Raw genomic sequence first — 16,390 nt, 5'->3', positions numbered from 1 at the left:
GACAGGTTAAAAAGGTCAGAGACAGGCTTGGCTATGATAGGGGCTGCAACCTTAAAGAAGAATGGGTCTAAACCATCTGACCCAGATGTTTTTTTTGGTGTCAAGTTTAAGGAGCTCCTTTAGCACCTCGGACTCCGTAACCGCCTGCAGGGAGAAACTTTATAGTGTGCAGGGGAAAAAGAGGGAGGAGCATCGGGGCTAGTCACATTAGAAGGACTGGGAGATTAGGAAATGTTGGACGGGCAAGGAGGCATGGCTAAGTCAAATAGGAATCCTGACTTAATGAAGTGGTGATTAAGGAGCTCAGCCACGTGCTCTTTGTCACTAACAACCACATCATCAAAATTAAGGGACATTGGCAGCTGTGAGGAGGAGGGTTTATTCTCCAGGTCTTTAACCGTTTTCCAGAACTTCTTGGGGTTAGACCCACAGAGAGAACTGCTCCTTAAAGTAAGTAGCTTTAGCCTTCTGGATAGCCTGAGTGCACTTATTTCTCATTTGCCTGAACTGATCTGATTATCCTGATTCGCTTTATGAATTTACCTGTGGCCAGGCAGTCGTTTCTGTTGTAGATCTGTGTCTTCTCACTGACTGGGTTCCTGGCCTCACAGGTGTAGCTGCCTGACTCTGGAAATGTGATGTTGTAGTGCTGTCCAGTCTGGTCTTGACTCCACATCTCCCCCTGGTGGTCAGGCCAAGACCAGTGGTACTCCACTGATGGACCCTTAACACTGCAGCGAAGTGTTGCCATGCTACAGTTCAATTCACAGGTGACTTCAGGTTGTGATACTGGGTCTGTGGATGGAAATGGACGAGTATGTTATGCAACAGTAGATGGAAATTCAGGAATATTTCACACACACACACACACACACACTTATTCTTTACAATGTGTTTGTTCTGAAATGTTCTCTCTCTGTTAACGTAGAGACAACTGTTGGATGTCTGGTTATACTAAATGTCTTGCACAATCATGGAAGTTTGACATTATGTCCCCCCCCTCTCTCTCTACTCACAAACCTGCATAGTTCTCCCATCTGATATACGATTGCTATCATTCTGGCATTCTTATCACGGAGACTTTTTTTTATATGTGCCTACGCCTCAGGCATTATTGAAAGTCAGGACAAAAGTAAACATTCTTCGCAAACGTTTATTTTTTCATATTAACATTTGAAATATGTATTATTTTTTATAGAGCAAAGTATCAGCCCTCATACCATGAAAAGGAGCAAGTAACCTCTTAATTAAATATTCTGTTCATAAAATGCACCTAAAAATACTAAATGTATGTTGGAATAAAAAATGTAGTGTATACTGTACCAACACAATGCATTATGTTGATACGCTATAACACAGTGGTGGAAAAAGTACTTCCAGTGGTGGAAGTAGTACTCTAAAGTATTTTTACTTAAGTACTTTACACGACTGCTATAATAACTTTAATAACCCTTTTTTTCAAACTACTTGAAGAATCTCCTATTTTCAGCAACAATTTTCAACAAGTTTTTCTATGTTTTTAAATGGATCAACTTTTGATTATAATTCACATTATTCAAAGTTGAGAATTATATAAACATACCAGCACATTACATACAGAATATACAGTGGCTTGCGAAAGTATTCTACCCCCTTGGCATTTTTCCTATATTGTTACCTTACAACCTGGAATTAAAATTGATTTTTTGGGGGGTTTGTATCATTTGATTTACACAACATGCCTACCACTTTGAAGATGAAAAAAAAAAGATGCAAAATATTTTTTGGGGTGAAACAAACAAGAAATAAGACAAAAAAACAGAAAACTTGAGCGTGCATAACTATTCACCCCTCCAAAGTCAATACTTTGTAGAGCCACCTTTTGCAGCAACTACAGCTGCAAGTCTCTTGGGGTATGTCTTTATAAGCTTGGCACATCTAGCCACTGGGATTTTTGCCCATTCTTCAAGGCAAAACTGCTCCAGCTCCTTCAAGTTGGATGGGTTCCGCTGGTATACAGCAATCTTTAAGTCATACCACAGATTCTCAATTGGATTGAGGTCTGGGCTTTGACTAGGCCATTCCAAGACATTTAAATGTTTCCCCTTAAACCACTCAAGTGTTGCTTTAGCAGTATGCTTAGGGTCATTGTCCTGCTGGAAGGTGAACCTCCGTCCCAGTCTCAAATCTATGGAAGACTGAAACAGATTTCCCTCAAGAATTTCCCTGTATTTAGCGCATCCATCATTCCTTCAATTCTGACCAGTTTCCCAGTCCCTGCCGATGAAAAACATCCCCACAGCATGATGCTGCCACCACCATGCTTCACTGTGGGGATGGTGTTCTCGGGGTGATGAGAGGTGTTGGGTTTGTGCCAGACATAGCGTTTTCCTTGATGGCCAAAAAGCTCAATTTTAGTCTCATCTGACCAGAGTACCTTCTTCCATATGTTTGGGGAGTCTCCCACATGCCTTTTGCCAAACACCAAACGTGTTTGCTTATTTTTTTCTTTAAGCAATGGCTTTTTTCTGGCCACTCTTCCATAAAGCCCAGCTCTGTGGAGTGTACGGCTTAAAGTGGTCCTATGGACAGATACTCCAATCTCCGCTGTTGAGCTTTGCAGCTCCTTCAGGGTTATCTTTGGTCTCTTTGTTGCCTCTCTGATTAATGCCCTCCTTGCCTGGTCCATAGGTTTTGGTGGGCGGCCCTCTCTTGGCAGGTTTGTTGTGGTGCATTATTCTTTTCATTTTTTAATAATGGATTTAATGGTGCTCCGTGGGATGTTCAAAGTTTTAGATATTTTTTTATAACCCAACCCTGATCTGTACTTCTCCAACTTTGTCCCTGACCTGTTTGGAGAGCTCCTTAGTCTTCGTGGTGCCGCTTGCTTGGTGGTGGCCCTTGCTTAGTGGTGTTGCAGACTCTGGGGCCTTTCAGAACAGGTGTATACAGTGAGGGAAAAAAGTATTTAGTCAGCCACCAATTGTGCAAGTTCTCCCACTTAAAAAGATGAGAGAGGCCTGTAATTTTCATCATAGGTACACGTCAACTATGACAGACAAATTTAGGAAAAAAAATCATGAAAATCACATTGTAGGATTTTTTATGACTTTATTTGCAAATTATGGTGGAAAATAAGTATTTGGTCACCTACAAACAAGCAAGATTTCTGGCTCTCACAGACCTGTAACTTCTTCTTTAAGAGGCTCCTCTGTCCTCCTCTCGTTACCTGTATTAATGGCACCTGTTTGAACTTGTTATCAGTATAAAAGACACCTGTCCACAACCTCAAACAGTCACACTCCTAACTCCACTATGGCCAAGACCAAAGAGCTGTCAAAGGACACCAGAAACAAAATTGTAGACCTGCACCAGGCTGGGAAGACTGAATCTGCAATAGGTAAGCAGCTTGGTTTGAAGAAATCAACTGTGGGAGCAATTATTAGGAAATGGAAGACATACAAGACCACTGATAATCTCCCTCAATCTGGGGCTCCACGCAAGATCTCACCCCGTGGGGTCAAAATGATCACAAGAACGGTGAGCAAAAATCCCAGAACCACACGGGGGGACCTAGTGAATGACCTGCAGAGAGCTGGGACCAAAGTAACAAAGCCTACCATCAGTAACACACTACGCCGCCAGGGACTCAAATCCTGCAGTGCCAGACGTGTCCCCCTGCTTAAGCCAGTACACATCCAGGCCCGTCTGAAGTTTGCTAGAGTGCATTTGGATGATCCAGAAGAGGATTGGGAGAATGTCATATGGTCAGATGAAACCAAAATAGAAATTTTTGGTAAAAACTCAACTCGTCATGTTTGGAGGACAAAGAATGCTGAGATGCATCCAAAGAACACCATACCTACTGTGAAGCATGGGGGTGGAAACATCATGCTTTGGGGCTGTTTTTCTGCAAAGGGACCAGGACGACTGATCCGTGTAAAGGAAAGAATGAATGGGGCCATGTATCGTGAGATTTTGAGTGAAAACCTCCTTCCATCAGCAAGGGCATTGAAGATGAAACGTGGCTGGGTCTTTCACCACCGCGTTGTCCCCCAGCCGCACCATACTCAGGTCACCACTGGCCACCCGGTCGCTTAGCGACACGTCCGAGAAGTTTGGGTCAAAGGTGGAGATTACTTGGATAGACCCCGCCTCCCCCTGCTGTATGGTCCATTCAAAATCCTGCTCCCTGGGCCCCTCATAGTCAGTGACATCACAGCGTAGCAAGACAGGTTGGCCCTCCACCCGGCGCAGAGGGCCAGGGGACACAGACACCACCCTGGCATGAGATACACCTAGAGAGAACACACACGTTATCGACAAATACACACATATAAAATCTGCAGAATCCCCCACACGACAGCGTTCTTACCACATCAGACTTCCTTAGCTAACCTCTTGAAAGCCTCTCTGCTTAACAATATGCATACAGTTGAGATACTTGGATATTTTTAGCATAGGGCAGGCTAAATATACACTTAGATACTACCTTTGGTTTGATTTCTCTATGATTCCAAACCCACAGAGTGCGTGTGTGTTCATCAAATCGCCCACAGACACCTAAACCCTAACGTCGCTGCACTCAATGGGTGAATCAATCTAAAGTAGTTCCTCTCCTTGTCTCCTTTCCTTCAGTCCCACTGACATAGTAACAGGTGAAAGTAACCTTTTTAGACTGGAGTAGATGAAGGAAATGAGTTGAGGAAAGGAAGCCACTACAGACTATTTAGATGCACCCGTACAGAGAGACAGTCTTGCTAGAGAAGGGAACAGGCTAGACCACTTACTCTAGCTAGAGAGAGAAAGCTCACATAAAGTACAGGCTTGTTTGGATGGGCATAGGGGAACAGCAGCAAACATGCACGCACACACCAGGCTTGTCTGAACGAGTGTGCACGTGTCATGGCCAGCATGGAGCAACACATGCTCCCTCACCCACACACGCCACACACCACAAACACACCAAGGAACAGTATCAGGAAATATTATATAGAAGTCAGCTCATTTGGTAAGAACAAAGTGCTGATGCACCAGCAGCTTTCAAAAGAACAACCCCACAGCACAGAAATAGTCCCCGTTACCTCCCAGCTGGAACAACCAAAGAGCAAAGCCTTCTCTGAACATTTCCATAATGCTCCATTTCTAATGGTAACGTTGGCAGCATTCCAATATGATCCTACACCAGTGCCTTAGTTGGACGTTTGTTTGGGTCCTTGGTGATTTACATTTAACTTCAAAACGCCCTGTTGACATACAGTATAACTTAACCCTTTTTCCTGTCCTAACATTGTGGGACACTCAAGGAACTGGAGAAATAGACATTTGAAGGTGGTCCATAAAACACTGCTGGAACATTCTGGTTCTGTGGCTGTCATCCCTTTGATTTACCCTACGTCATAAGAGAAGGGATATTATACTGGTCGGACACCACTTAGGAGTGACTAATATTACCGCGCAACTATTAAGCCACTCTTATCCAAACAGTCTCTGAGTCGTAGGGCCACAGAGTAAACAGGCAATATGAGACAGCCCAGTTCAGGAGAGGAAGGTGGAGAGACTTAACTGGTCTGGTGGTCTAGTAGTAGAGGATGGATTTACAGCATCGGAACGTCCAACTGAATCATACAGCATCGGAACATCCAACTGAATCATACAGCATCGGAACATCCAACTGAATCATACAGCATCGGAACGTCCAACTGAATCATACAGCATCGGAACGACCAACTGAATCATACAGCATCGGAACGTCCAACTGAATCATACAGCATCGGAACGTCCATTGGAACAATCAGTCTTCCTGCTGTGTTCATTCTACAAAACGGAATCATGCAGGCTATCGGAAGCTCGCTCACACATAAACACACAATGGAAGAATGGGCAGTAGTACCCTATTAATAGACGCTAACTGCTTTAGCGCCAATTGACAATAGTATCTTCTGATCGGGGCAGTGTTGTTCAGAGCCCCAACACTTGCTCTAACATTAACACACATTGCTTGCGGTACGGTTTTGGAAACATAAGGAACGCATCTTTCATTGCAGTGAAAAAATGGTTAAATTACTACACACCTTTATAGGGTTAGTGTTCCCACGTGGCCATATTTCCATGTTACATCACTTGTTTACGGAAGACAGACAGAAGACATATGTGGCCACCTGTGCTAATTAGCCATCTACCATGCTCCGAACACCTGTTTGTAATCTTAACTGGGGAGGAAGTGTAGTTCGTTAACTGGAGGCACACACAGCTTGTGGATCTGGGCAGAACTGCTAAAGTAAGTGCATTTCTTTTATTTGGAAGATTATTTGATGCCAATATGAAAGATAGGATTTTTAGAGGTTCTCTTATATACAGAAGGGTTTTGGAGAGCTAGGGCAGCAGTACGTCATCATGTTTAGGGAAGGTGCTTGTATTTATTGTTTAGGGCAGGGGTATAAAACTCATTTTGCCCCGGGGGCCGCATTCGGTATTCAACGAGGTCCGGAGGGCCGCACTGGAAATTGGTTATATTTCCTCGCTGTCAATTTTCTGAAAATAGTCCTCTATGCGTCGTTTTTGGAATTTGATGCTCCCTGACTGTCTAGCTTACATTTTGTTTATTTTTAGAGAGCTGGTCAGTCAAGAAACTGTATGAATGTAGGTCCATTATAATTTCTACACAGTTACGATTTGGTTTTAGTAATAAAATAAAAAACATTACGTTTGTTTTCCCTTACAGAATTTTTTTTTTTTAACTTAAAACCACCCGTGGCCCGGACTGGACCCCCCGCGGGCCGTATGTTTGATATCCCTGGTTTAGGCTATAGGTCTAAAGGCGTCAGTTAGCTTCAGTTCAGCTGGCGCCTAGCCGAACTCAGTTAGGCAAACCGAATGAGAGTGCTCGCATACTCCCTTAAAAAGACCTTTGCTTGAAAAACTGAAAACAAAAGCGGCAATAGTACGGTTTGTCCATTTTGAGACACCGTAGCCGGTATACACTTCCTCAAAATAGTCAAATCAATTTTATTTGTCACATACGTGTTTAGCAGATGTTATTGCGGGTGTAGCGAAATGATTGTGCTTTTAGCTCCGCCAGTGCAGTAAAATCTAGCAAGTAATACAGTGGCTTGCGAAAGTATTCATTCCCACTTGGCATTTTTCCTATTTTGTTGCCTTACAACCTGGAATGATTTTTTGGGGGGTTTGTAAAATTTGATTTACACAACATGCCTACCACTTTGAAGATGCTAAATATTTTTTCTTGTGAAACAAACAACAAATATCACAAAACAGACAACTTGAGCGTGCATAACTATTCACCCCCCCCCCCCCCCCAAGTCAATACTTTGTAGAACCTCCTCTTGCAGCATATACAGCTGCAAGTCTCTTGGGGATATGTCTCATAAGCTTGGCACATCTAGACACTGGGATTTTTGCCCATTCTTCAAGGCAAAACTGCTCCAGCTCCTTCAAGTTGGAAGGGTTCCGCTGGTGTACAGCAATCTTTAAGTAATACCACAGATTCTCAATTGGATTGAGGTCTGGGCTTTGACTAGGCCATTCCAATACATTTAAATGTTTCCCATTAAACCACTCGAGTGATGCTTTAGCTGTATGCTTAGGGTCATTGTCCTGCTGGAAGGTGAACCTCCGTCCCAGTCTCAAATCTCTGGAAGACTGAAACAGGTTTCCCTCAAGAATTTCCCTGTATTTAGCGCCATCCATCATTCCTTCAATTCTGACCAGTTTCCCAGTCCCTGCTGATGAAAAACATCCCCACAGCATGATGCTGCCACCACCATGCTTCACTGTGGGGATGGTGTTCTCGGGGTGATGATGTGTTGGGTTTGCGCCAGACATAGCGTTTCCTTGATGGCCAAAAAGCTAAATTTTTGTATCATCTGACCAGAGTACCTTCTTCCATATGTTTGGGGAGTCTCCCACATGCCTTTTGGCGAACACCAAACGTGTTTGCTTATTTTTTTCTTTAAACAATGGCTTTTTTCTGGCCACTCTTCCGTAAAGCCCAGCTCTGTGGAGTGTACGGCTTAAAGTGGTCCTATGGACAGATACTCCAATCTCCGCTGCGGAGCTTTGCAGCTCCTTCAGGGTTATCTTTGGTCTCTTTGTTGCTTCTCTGATTAATGCCCTCCTTGCCTGGTCCGTGAGTTTTGGTGGGCAGCCCTCTCTTGGCAGGTTTGTGGTGGTGCCATATTCTTTCAATTTTTTTAATAATGGATTTAATGGTGCTCCGTGGGATGTTCAAAGTTTGCAATTTTTTTATAACCCAACCCTGATCTGTACTTCTCTACAACTTTGTCCCTGACCTGTTTGGAGAGCTCCTTGGTCTTCATGGTGCCGCTTGCTTAGTGGTGTTGCAGACTCTGGGGCCTTTCAGAACAGGTGTGTGTGTATATATATATATATATATATATATATATATATATTTATTTATTACACATACTGAGATCATGTGACACTTAAATAAAGTCCACCTTTGTGCAATCTAACTAAATATGTGACTTCTGAAGGTAATTGGTTGCACCAGATCTTATCTAGGGGCTTCATAGCAAAGGGGGTGACTACATATGCATGCACCACTTTTCCATTATTTATTTTTGAGAATTTTTTGAAACAAGTTATTTTTTTTATTTCACCAATTTGGATTCATGTATGTCCATTACATGAAATCCAAATAAAAATCCATTTAAAATTACAGGTTGTAATGCAACAAAACAGGAAAAACGCCAAAAGGTATTAATACTTTTGCAAGGCACTGTATCTAACAATTTCACAACATATACCCAATACACACAAATCTAAGTAAGGAATGGAATTTAAGAATATATACATATATGGACAAGCAATGACAGAGCGGCATGGACTAAGATACAGTAGAATATTATAGAATACAGTATATACATATGAGATGAGTAGTGCAAGATATGTAAACATTATTAAAAAGTGACTAGTGTTAATTTCTTAAAGTGGCCATTGATTTCAATAGGCAGCAGCAGCCTCCAATGTGCTGGTGATGGCTTTTTAACAGTCTGATGGCCTTGAGATAGAAGCTGTTTTTCATTCTCTCGGTCTCAGCTTTGATGCACCTGTACTGACCTCACCTTCTGGATGATAGCGGGGTGAACAGGCAGTGGCTCGGGTGGTTGATGTCCTTGACGATCTTTTTGGCCTTCCTGTGACATTGGGTGCTGTAGGTGTCTTGGAGGGTGAGTAGTTTGCCCCCGGTAATGCGTTCGACAGACCGCACCACCCTCTGGAGAGCCCTGCGGTTGCGGGCGGTGCAGTTGCCGTACCAGGCGGTGATACAGCCCGACAGGATGCTCTCAATTGTGCATCTGTAAAAGTTTGTGAGGGTTTTAGGTGCCAAGCCAAATTTCTTCAGCCTCTTGAGGTTGAAGAGGCTCTGTTGTGCCTTCACCACACTGTCTGCGTGGGTGGACCATTTCAGTTTGTCAGTGATGTGTACGCCAAGGAACGTGAAGCATTTTACCTTCTCCACTGCAGTCCCGTCAATGTGGATAGGGGGGTGCACCCTCTGCTGTTTCCTGAAGTCCATGATCATCTCCTTTGTTTTGTTGACATTGAGTGAGAGGTTATTTTCCTGGCACCACACTCCCAGAGCCCTCACCTCCTCCCTGTAGGCGGTCTCGTCAGTGTTGGTAATCAAGCCTACTACTGTTGTGTCGTCCGCAAACTTGATGATTGAGTTGGAGGCGTGCTTGGCCACACAGTCATGGGTGAACAGGGAGTACAGGAGGGGACTGAGCATGCACCTTTGTGGGGCCCCAGTGTTGAGGATCAGCGAAGTGGAGATGTTGTTTCCTACTTTCACCACCTGGGGGCGGCCCGTCAGGAAGTCCAGGACCCAGTTGCACAGGGCGGGGTTCAGACCCAGGGCCTCGAGCTTAATGATGAGCTTGGAGGGTACTATGGTGTTGAATGCTGAGCTATAGTCAATGAACAGCATTCTTTCATAGGTATTCCTCTTGTCCAGATGGGATAGGGTAGTGTGCAGTGTCATGGCGATTGTATCGTCTGTTGGGCCAGTAAGCAAATTGAAGTGGGTCTAAGATAACACAAGAACTCTGTCATAAATTCTGAAGTTTTTGCCGATGAGATCTTAGTCGCGCAATCTTATACTCAACAAAAATATAAATGCAACCATTTTACTGAGTTACAGTTCATATAAGGAAATCAGTCAATTAAAATCATTAGGCTCTAATCTATAGATTTCAAATGACTGGGAATACAGATATGAATCTGTTGGCGTGAATCAGAAAACCAGTCAGTATCTGATGTGACCACCATTTGCCTCATGCAGTGCGACATCTCCTTCACATAGGGTTGATTAGGCTGTTGATTGTGGCCTATGGAATGTTGACTCACTCCTCTTCAATGGCTGTGCAAAGTTGCTGGATATTGGCGGGAACTTTAACATGCTGTCGTACACGTCGATCCAGAGCATCCCAAACATGCTCAATGGGTGACCTGTATGGAACTGGATCATTTTCAGCTTCCAGGAATGGGCTGTGCATTATCATGCTGAAAGATGAGGTGATGGCGGAGGATGACTGGCACGACAATGGGCCTCAGGATCTCATCACAGTATCTCAGTGCTTTCAAATTGCCATCGATAAAACGCAATTGTATTCGTTGTCCGTAGCTTATGCCTGCCCATACCATAACCCCACCATGGGGCCCTCTTCACAACGTTGACATCAGCAAAACGCTTGCCCACACGATGCCACACATGGTCTGAAGTGTGAGGCCGGTTGAACGTACTGCCAAATTCTCTTAAATCGACGTTGGAGGTGGCTTAAAGGCGCTGCATGGTCAATGCGCCATCTGCATTGGCCATGCAGAATATACTGTGATACAGCCTCTGCAGAATTCAGGGCATTCAAACTTCTTGGGCTTCGCCAAACAACGCAGAGCTGTTGTGAAGGAAGTTGTAAAGGAAGTCAGTTCATGTCAATGCGGAGTTATACAGAGCCCTTCGCATTGTTACAAAATTTAAGAGGCATAATGCGGTACAGAGCGGAGCTCAATTTGGCCACATTTTCGGATCAAGCCAATTGCACGATCCCTCAAAACTTGAGACATCTGTGGCTTTGTATTGTGTGACAAAACTGTGCATTTTAGAGTGGCCTTTTATTGTCCCTAGCACAAGGTGCACCTGTGTAATGATCATGCTGTTTAATCAGCTTCTTGATATGCCACATCTGTCAGGTGGATAGATTATCTTGGCAAAGGAGAAACACTCACTAACAGGGATGTAAACACATTTGTGCACCAAATTTGAATGAAATAGCTTTTGGGATCTTTGTCTGGGATCTTTTATTTCAGCTCATGAAACATGGGACCAACACTTTACATTTTGCGTTTATATTTCTGTTCACTGTACAACTAACTAATGTTTGGTGCAGTATTTCTCAATTAACATTGTTTGCATGAAAACGAGACATCTCTCGTTGAATGACAAAGACTTTACTGAAGAATCCCTAATGTTGACCAATCACCGACGAAGGGGTATAGACTTCGGCTAGCCTCAAGAAAAAATGTGCCCCCGAACAACCGAAAAAACCTTACCGAAGTCCAAAACTAACAAAAGTTGTTATAATAATATAACTCCCAAGTGGCGCAGTGGTCTAAGGCACTGCATCGCAGTGCTAACTGTGCCACTAGAGATCCTGGTTCGATTCCAGGCTCTGACCGGGAGACCCATGGGGCGGCGCACAATTGGTCCAGGGTAGGGGAGGGAATGGCCTGCAGGGATGTAGCTCAGTTAGAGCATGGCGTTTGCAACTGGAGACATTGTGGGTTCGATTCCCACGGGGGGCCAGTGTGAAAGAAAATACAATAATAATAAATAAATGCACTAACTGTAAGTCGCTCTGGATAAGAGCATCTGCTAAATGAGTAAAATGTAAAAAATATATGCATTAACTCTTCCGAACAGTTTCGGCTGGGTAGCAGTGCCTTAGACCACTGCTACCCAGCCGAAGGGCAGGCACACACACCTGCTCCAGGAAGGCTGGAGACGTGTTAACTGGAGACATTTTATCATCTCACAGTACCACACTAATTTAAGCTCAGCCGCTGACACAAACACACTGGCACAGGATAGCCCTGAGTGACACCAAGTATACCTTGACAGATTGACAGAAACACACACCCCATCCTACACAATCTGACACACTGTTATGAAATAAAATGGGTCTGATCAACGAAAAGGATCTCCCTGCCTTGATCATTGAAATATGACAACCAAGATAACCAATGACTGTAATAACAGAGAAGTCCATCAGTGGTGGACAGTGCTCCATTTCAAATTCAACTACATTAGTTAAATTTTGTCAACTGATCAAGGGGGATCTATGCGAATTGGACGGCTACTCATGGCATGTTATGGAGCCTCCATCTAACTGGACAGTTGTCACAGCTTGTCATATTAACTTTTAATTTAATTAATTTAATGACCTCTTATGACATCAATTATCTCGCTCGTACTACTTTGATTGAACGATTCAAAGTTTCGACCGGGATTTGAGGCTATCCCAAGAGCTGAAATGGAAAATTGCCACACACCCTCACCTGTGACCAACCACGGTAACATACAGGTAACGAGGAAGTTGGGCGTGGGAAAATCTATTCACATATTAAAAAAGGTTCGTTTTGGAAAAACTCAGTCATTTGTGTAATTAATTGAAGAGACATAGTTATGATCAGTGAAAATCAGTTGATAACGTTGCCTTTAAATTAATTTGACTAATTGCCTTGTCAATGGAGAATCTTATCAGATTTTTAAAGTGAAAACGCTCCCCCGTGTGCATGTCAATCTAATATTTCCCACTAAACGACAGCACACGCGTTATTTTGACGACATTATCAGACCGTTTGACAACCCTTTTTCAAACATAACTTACCAATCGATAAAAACAGGAGTAGAAGAGATAGATTTTCCATCTTGCAAACCCGCGTCTTTCTGACTCCCAGTTCGTTCCTTTGTCATTCAAATCGGCCACCGGGTGAAATAAGTCCTCTCGGATCTACAGTTCAAAAACTCTACCACCAGCGACCTCTCCGAAATCCCCAAAATGCTCTGTCCACGAGAACCGACACTGGCGAGTAGACGTTTGGATATCCCTTAAATGGACGTGAGTGCAGTGAAAGTCCGCTAGTAGCGACCGTGTACGCTCGCATGATTCATACTGAGTGTCGTTAATCAGTGTTTGGTTTGGGAACGGGAGTGGGAGGTATTACGTCGCCGTGTCCGGAAGTAAGTTTTTGGAGGAGGGGAGTAGCGGCGGGATTTTCACAGGTAGCTCTGTCCCAAATCTCATGTGGCCTTACTAGTGGCTATTTAGAGCTGAATAATAGGCCTACAGAATATCATCATCATCATCGATACAGTATGTGTAACATTAGCCTATTGAAGCGTATTGAAATGTTGCTATCAGATCATTTCACGTCTACAAGGGGCCACTAAGAGGTGTGTAATTTCAAGTTTTAAAGGGGAATTTCACAAAAAAAACTATATTTTCATTAGTCCACAGTTGATACATTCCCAAAATGTCTGGCATGTCAGCAGTCAAGTTGTCAAGATATTATACAACAGGTGGGTCTAATCCTGAATGGTGATTGGTTAAAACCGCATTCCAGCTAATGTCTATTCCACAAGTTACCACCAGCTAAATCTATTACATTAAAATGTCTGTTTACTCTGTTCCATCTGACTGCGCAATCCACTGTCTCATCAGCCCAGCCAGGCAATTTATGAATGTTGATCTCTGCTATAAAAAGCATCTACACATGATCTCACATTTCTTTTAGACTAACATTTCGTTTTCAACAGGGGATATTTGTATAAACCTTGCTGTCTGTCTCTCCGACCTTTGCAACATTGTTCAATATTGAAATTCGATCTCCAGCTGTCTCATAGTAATGAGTGTCGGAATGAGACAGACAGGCAGGCAGCTTTTTTCAGCCAGTCGAAATCATGAATCAGCATAATTTTTATGGATATATGCAAAGAAATATCAATAGAAAACAGGTCAAACGAAACAAAGTGCAGCTAGTTTGCAGTCTTTCCAGCTTCAGTTTGAAGTTATTGTGTTAGCTGTGTTGTTGGCTAGCTCCCCTGAACAACAGTGTCCTGACAAGAGAGCACATTTTCTACGTTAGGTGTAATCGCGCATCATTAGACATTTACATTTACGTCATTTAGCAGACGCTCTTATCCAGAGCGACTTACAAATTGGTGCATTCAACCTATGATAGCCAGTGGGACAACCACCCTATATATTTATTTTTATGGGGGGGTATGAGATGTAGTAGATGCGAGCTTCAACTGGAAGCCAGTGGAGTGTGCGGAGGAGCGGGGTGACATGAGAGAACTTGGGAAGGTTCAACACCAGACGGGCTGCAGCATTCTGGATAAGTTGTAGGGGTTTAATGGCACAGGCAGGGAGCCCAGCCAACAGCGAGTTGCAGTAATCCAGACGGGAGATGACAAGTGCCTGGATTAGGACCTGTGCCGCTTTCTGTGTAAGGTAGGGTCATACTCTGCGAATGTTGTAGAGCATGAACCTGCAGGATTGGGTCACCGCTTTGATGTTGGCGGAGAACGACAGGGTGTTGTCCAGGGTCACACCAAGGTTCTTTGCACTCTGGGAGGAGAACATAATGGAGTTGTCAACCGTGATGGCGAGATCATGGAGCGAGAAGTCCTTCCCCGGGAGGAAGAGCAGCTCCGTCTTGCCGAGGAGCGGGCAATCCTTCCCTGGGAGGAAGAGCAGCTCCGTCTTGCCGAGGTTCAGCTTGAGGTGGTGATCCGACATCCACACTGATATGTCTGCCAGACATGCAGAGATGCGATTCGCCACCTGGTAATCAGAAGGGGAAAGGAGAAAATTAATTGTGTGTCGTCTGCGTAGCAATGATAGGAGAGACCATGTGAGGATATGACAGAGCCAAGTGACTTGGTGTATAGAGAGAATAGGAGAGGGCCTAGAACTGAGCCCTGGGGGACACCAGTGGTGAGAGCACGTGGTGCGGAGACAGATTCTCGCCACGCCACCTGGTAGGAGTGACCTGTCAGGTAGGACGCAATCCAAGAGTGAGCAGCGCCGGAGATGCCCAACTCTGAGAGGGTGGAGAAGAGGATCTGATGGTTCACAGTATCAAAGGTAGCTGATTGGTCTAGAAGGATAAGAGCAGAGGAGAGAGAGTTAGCTTTAGCAGTGCATAGAGCCTCCGTGACACAGAGAAGAGCAGTCTCAGTTGAATTACCAGTCTTGATGTGGTCCTCTGTAGCTCAGCTGGTAGAGCACGGCGCTTGTAACGCCAAGGTAGTGGGTTCGATCCCCGGGACCACCCATACACAAAAATTTATGCACGCATGACTGTAAGTCGCTTTGGATAAAAGCGTCTGCTAAATGGCATATTATTATTATTATTATTATTGAAACCTGACTGGTTTGGATCAAGAAGGTCATTCTGAGAGAGATAGCAGGAGAGTTGGCTATAGACGGCACGCTCAAGAGTTTTGGAGAGAAAATAAAGAAGGGATACTGGTCTGTAGTTGTTGACATCGGAGGGATCAAGTGTAGGTTTTTTGAGGAGGGGTGAAACTCTCGCTCTCTTGAAGACGGAAGGGACATAGCCAGCGGTCAAGGATGAGATGATGAGCGAGGTGAGGTAAGGGAGAAGGTCTCCGGAAATGGTCTGGAGAAGAGAGGAGGGGATAGGGTCAAGTGGGCAGGTTGTTGGGCGGCTGGCCGTCACAAGTCGCAAGATTTATCTGGAGAGAGAGGGGAGAAAGAAGTCAAAGCATAGGGTAGGGCAGTGTGAGCAGGACCAGCGGTGTCATTTGACTTAATAAATGAGGATCGGATGTCGTCAACCTTCTTTTCAAAATGGTTGACGAAGTCATCCACAGAGAGGGAGGAGGGAGGGGGAGGAGGAGGAGGATTCAGCAGGGAGGAGAAGGTGACAAAGAGCTTCCTAGGGTTAGAGGCAGAGGCTTGAAATTTAGGGTGGTAGAAAGTGGCTTTAGCAGCAGAAACAGAGGAAGAAAATGTAGAAAGGAGGGAGTGAAAAGATGACAGGTCCGCAGGGAGTCTAGTTTTCCTCCATTTCCGCTCGGCTGCCCGGAGCCCTGTTCTGTGAGCTCGCAATGAGTTGTCAAGCCACGGAGCAGGAGGGGAGGACCGAGCCGGGAGGATAGGGGACATAGAGAGTCAAAAGATGCAGAAAGGGAGGAGAGGAGGGTTGAGGAGGCAGAATCTGGAGATCGGAGGGAGAAGGTTTTAGCAGAGGGAAGAGATGATAGGATGGAAGAGGAGAGAGTAGCGGGAGAGAGAGAGCAAAGGTTGCGACGGCACATTACCATCTGAGTAGGGGC

Source organism: Coregonus lavaretus, assembly GCF_964263955.1.
Source record: "Coregonus lavaretus genome assembly, chromosome: 35".
NCBI classification, from domain to species: domain Eukaryota; kingdom Metazoa; phylum Chordata; class Actinopteri; order Salmoniformes; family Salmonidae; genus Coregonus; species Coregonus lavaretus.
Note: the sequence above shows the minus strand (reverse complement) of the source record.